Raw genomic sequence first — 5,953 nt, 5'->3', positions numbered from 1 at the left:
CTGATGTCACAGTGTGCACCTGGGATCAGCGCCAGCAGCAGTGCCGAGCAAAGGAGGAGGGGGTAAGTATATGGGTTTTGGGGGGGTCACTATTACTACTGGGGGTCACTGTGGGATGTCACTATTACTACTGGGGCCACTGTGGGATGTCACTATTGCTACTGGGGCCACTGTGGGATGTCACTATTGCTGCTGTGGGATGTCACTATTACTGCTGGGGCCGTTGTGGGATGTCATTATTATCAATGGGGCTGCTCTAGGGGGTCACCGTTACAGCTAGGTCTGCTGTGGGGTGTCACTATTACCGCTAGGATATGTTTACGCATGGTGGAAATATTGCAGAATGTCCTCAGCGGAAATTTCCGTGGCAAACTCTGCAGCATTTTTGCATCTAAAAAGCAGTAAAAATCTGCACCCTGTCTATTTTGAAACAGCCCTGTCCTTTTTAGAACTACTGAGGTAAAATCATATGTTGTGATAAGCCCCGCCCACTGACATGTTGGCACTTTGCGATAAATAAGTGAGTTTTGGGCTGCAGTTTGGGCACTCGGTCTCAGTTCGTCATCACTGCACTAGGTGATGAAATCATCCTGAAGGAATATCGGCCGCTGCAGACAGGAAGCTTCTTATAGTTGCTGCATGAGATGGAGATCATGCACTGATGTGCTCTGATCAGCTGACAGGAAGGGTTCATCAATTCATGCTGCTTGTGCCAATTCCGACCCTTCCATCTTCATGGTGCAACAGAAATCTGAAATTTATTTGATCAGGGAATGTTTTTTCACTGCTTATTTTTCCAATTTTTGTGATATTTTGCCCACTGGAGTTTCGCCTTTCTGCTTCTGTTAGCAATGGTACTCAAACTGGTTGTCTGCTGTTATAGCGCATCCGTGCAGAGGAACAATGAGTTGTGCATTTGGAAACATTCTTTAGAGCAGTGTTTCTCAACTCCAGTCCTCAGGGACCCCCAGCAGGTCATGTTTTCAGGATATCCTATAGTAAGAACCCCTGTGGCAATGTCTGAGGCACCGACAATAATAACATCGCCTGTGCAAATTGAGGAAATCCTAAAAACATGACCTGTTGGGGGTCCCTGAGGACTGGAGTTGAGAAATGCTGATTTAAGCACTTTTGTTATATTCTGCTGCTCCTGACTGCTCATAAGAATGATTCTTGGCATCCTCCTATGACCCCTTTTGTTAAAGGAGTTGTCAAAGTTACATAAAGGTCTCTCACTGGGTTCCCCATGCGGTAAAATAAATCAGCTTATTCCCAACTCTCGCCACTCCCACTATTCTCCGGTTGGCAGCTCCAGTCTCCTTTATGACACCATCTCTACAGCCTGCAGTCAGTCTGAGACATCTCCAAAGAAGCCGCTGCAGCCAATGACAGCACTCAGAAATGATCACTGCCATTGGCTGCAGCAGTAGGTATACGGGACGTCATAGGCTGACTGCAGCCTGTAAATAAATAGTAGGCGGAGAACAAAGCTGGCGGTGGGGGATAAGCAGGGAGGGGAGAGAGGTGAGAAGTGAGTATGCAATGATTTGTTATTTTACAGCATGGGGGACCTTATGAGAAGCCTTTACATAATTTGGACAACCCCTTTAACAAGTTTCTTGAACAGGATGTTTTTCTTTGATCTCACCGTTCTCTATATAATCTTCATATTGCTGCACAAGAAAACCCCGCAAGGATGACAGTGAAATCCTAGCCCCAGCTAGTCTAGTACTGATGGATGACCCGGCCTCATTGGGAGTCACTCACATCGCTGGATTCTCCTATTCTAATGTGGGTTCATACTGAAACTGATCCACAGAAAACTTGCTCATTTGATCTTGCTGCACTCTGGAGTCACATGTTTAATTTCCATACTGGAAAGTTCCAATCATGAAAGGACCGGGGTCTCTAATAAAGTGGCCAGTCAAATGCACTGGGAGAAAGTACCAATAAGTGGGTCCTAAGATTCAGTCCCAAGACCACCATTATTCTATATATATATATATATATATATATATATATATATATATATATATATTACACTGTTCAGATGACTCTAATCTTTGTAATGTAATGACCCAAGCTGTCTATAGATGTTTAGAAATTCATGGCTGACTTGAACACACCGATTATTTGGGCATCCACATGGCATAAAGATTTAGAAGAATGTTCAATACTTTGAACACAGGTCTCAATATATCTGAAGAGTTTATGGTGGGTTATATCATCTGATAGATCTGTTCCAAGGATAGTTGGCGCTCCAGATCTTTGAACCTACATCAATTTAAGACCATGAAACCCTCACACACTTATCTTTGGACTAATTAAAGGTTTTCTCTCTAAGCTTATCGTGTTATTTTAGTTTTTTTTTTTTTAATACCAATCAATCACATCATGTGTCGGCTTATTTGTTTGTATATGAGTGAGAGGGTTCTGATAAGTTCTTGGCATTGGTCACAAAAAATGGACATAGAACAATAAAGTTTCACAGTTATTCTGTGGCAACACCAGGGCACCAAGCCTGAGCATGGATGCAAGACGGCATTCACACAAACGCCATAAGCACACATAAAATGCACACTGAACACCAAGGTAGGACTGCAAACCGCATACTGGTCTCACGGGCAGACATAACAAATCCCTACTCTAACGGGACAACCACCATGTGAAAACCTGCTTGCAAGCAGGGTGATTGCTCCGATAAGGACGACCCTGCGCTGGAGCATAGGGACCTACCTATCCCTGGATGGCAAACGATCAACAGCAGGACAAGACACAGCTCTCACCAACTCACAGAACAGGACTGTTCACACATGATGTCTGGAAACCTACATAGCCACTGAACATGTCGCTGTTCACACCAACACACTAGGGACTTGCATGCAAGATAGAACAAGGTTGTTCATACACCTTGTCTGGCACCTGCACAAACCCAATACACACCACACTGTTCACACATGTCTGGCCACCTGCACAGACACACATGACACATCATGCATAAAAGCAAACCCTAGGGTGACAAAGAAACTCAATCCAGATACCCCACTCAGAGTTCACATTCATACAGATAAACCATTGCTAGGGCAAGTGTCCTCACACCAAGGGGAAAGAGTCAGACACTGTACTGACATACAGGGAACAGTGTCAGGCATCACCCACTTGACACACACATAAGACATCAGACGTCTGGAGACAACACATGTAAAAGGGAAGGGAAGAAGAGATCTGCATATGATGCAGATAAGAACTACTGGTGTCCAGACTGTTCTCAGGGAAGGTGAGAAACACACTACAGACTAGACATGCATAACACTAAGCTCAGGGTGGGATTAACACAGAGTGCATAAACATGAAAAAATGACTAGCATTCTCTAGCAAGAGAAGCTGGTATTCATGTGCAGCAGACTAGGGGAATCGGCTGGTGAATACCACACCCAGCCAGCCCAATAAACTCTCGCCTGTGAAGGTGTGCTCATGGAAACCTGTAGAACTACAGGTTCTAGCGGCACAACCTAACAATTCTATATTGTCCCCTCAGATATCAATGTACTCCTGACTGCAGTTTTGCAACTTCTTCAACCCATCCAGATATAATTCCTTTGGTTGGGTGGCAAACCAGGCATCATTCGCTGTAATTGTGTTGGCAATAGAGACAAACTTGGTTCCCTTGGGGTGTTTTTTCAAATTAAAAAACAGATGATGGTCAGAGGGTGCCAGATCAGATGAATAAGGAAAATGATTCCGCACCTCGAGTCGCAGGTCAGCCAGTTTGCTCTTGATGATGGCCACGGTGTAGGACAATGCATTTTTGTGCAGGAACATGACATCTTTGGAAATAGTCACAAGCAGTATCCCATCTTTATCCCAGAACACAGACACCATCACCTCGGATGACAACTTCTGCACTCTGAAAATTTTTCGGTCATGGGGAACAACTGTATCCTCTTTTTACTCAGGATCATACATAAAAATCCCCGTCTCAATTATTGTCGCCAGTCAAGACAAGAAAGCATCAGAATCCTGATAAAAATACTGCAGTTTCCCAGGAGGCTTGCACTCAAGCACGCTTTTCATCTGCTTACAGACCTTTTGACAACCACTTTGCGGGTACTTTGCTTATGTCCAGATGATCATTAATAGAGATGAGCGAACGTGTTCTTCCGAGCTTGATATTCGTGCGAATATTAGGGTGTTCGGGATGTTCGTTATTCGTAACGAACACCATGCGGTGTTCTGGTTATTTTCACTTCCTTCCCTGAGACGTTAGCGCGCTTTTCTGGCCAATTGAAAGACAGGGAAGGCATTACAACTTCCCCCTGTGACGTTCAAGCCCTATACCACCCCCCTGCTGTGAGTGGCTGGGAAGATCAGGTGTCACCCGAGTATAAAAGTCGGCCCCTCCCGCGGTTCGCCTCAGATGCGGTGTGAGTTAGATGAGGGACAGTGCTGTTTGTACCGGAGCTGCTGTAGGGAAAGAATTGGTAGTTAGTGTAGGCTTCAAGACCCCCCAAAGGTCCTTATTAGGGCCACTGATAGCTGTGTGTTGGCTGCTGTTAGCAGTGGCAATTTTTTTTTTCTCAAAATCGCCTCTGCAGACCGTTGCACCTGGCATTAGGGACAGAAGTGCTGCATAGGCAGGGAGAGTGTTAGGAGTGAGTGTAGCCTTCAAGAACCTCAACGGTCCTTTCTAGGGCCATATTTATCCGTGTGCAGTACTGTCCAGGCTGCTGTTAGCTGTGCTGCATTTTTTTTTGCTTCTCAAAATCGCCTCTGCAGAGCATTGCACCCTCCATTGATACTGCAGGGAAAGAATTGTATAGGCAGGGCCACAACACAGTTGTTATTCATTGAATATACGCAGTGCTGCCTTTTGGTGCCAAAAAACTGAAAACAAATCTATTTGTCCAGCCTCTGTCCGTCCTAAGGGCGGTGGACACGTGTGAGCTGCGTGAACAACATTGCTAAATCAGACGCACCCAGCTACGCTTTACTGCTGGCTTCGCCATTTGCTTTCCTTAATTGGGAAAAAAATACCTGCTCTCCAAGAGTTATAATAACTCTGCTACCCTCACGTTCTGTGACACATAAGCAGGGACACAGCACAGTTATTAAACTTCTCATGTTCATTGAATATACGCAGTGCTGCCTTTTGGTGGAAAAAAACTGAAAACAAATCTATTTGTCCAGCCTCTGTCCGTCCTAAGGGCGGTGGACACGTGTGAGCTGCGTGAACAACATTGCTAAATCAGACGCACCCAGCTACGCTTTACTGCTGGCTTCGCCATTTGCTTTCCTTAATTGGGAAAAAAATACCAGCTCTGCCAGAGTTATAATAACTCTGCTACCCTCACGTTCTGTGACACATAAGCAGGGACACAGCACAGTTATTAAACTTCTCATGTTCATTGAATATACGCAGTGCTGCCTTTTGGTGGAAAAAAACTGAAAACAAATCTATTTGTCCAGCCTCTGTCCGTCCTAAGGGCGGTGGACACGTGTGAGCTGCGTGAACAACATAGCTAAATCAGACGCACCCAGCTACGCTTTACTGCTGGCTTCGCCATTTGCTTTCCTTAATTGGGAAAAAAATACCTGCTCTCCAAGAGTTATAATAACTCTGCTACCCTCACGTTCTGTGACACATAAGCAGGGACACAGCACAGTTATTAAACTTCTCATGTTCATTGAATATACGCAGTGCTGCCTTTTGGTGGAAAAAAACTGAAAACAAATCTATTTGTCCAGCCTCTGTCCGTCCTAAGGGCTGTGGACACGTGTGAGCTGCGTGAACAACATTGCTAAATCAGACGCACCCAGCTACGCTTTACTGCTGGCTTCGCCATTTGCTTTCCTTAATTGGGAAAAAAATACCTGCTCTCCAAGAGTTATAATAACTCTGCTACCCTCACGTTCTGTGACACATAAGCAGGGACACAGCACAGTTATTAAACTT

This window comes from Eleutherodactylus coqui, chromosome 3 (assembly GCF_035609145.1).
Source record: "Eleutherodactylus coqui strain aEleCoq1 chromosome 3, aEleCoq1.hap1, whole genome shotgun sequence".
In the NCBI taxonomy this organism is placed as follows: Eukaryota; Metazoa; Chordata; class Amphibia; order Anura; family Eleutherodactylidae; genus Eleutherodactylus; species Eleutherodactylus coqui.
Note: the sequence above shows the minus strand (reverse complement) of the source record.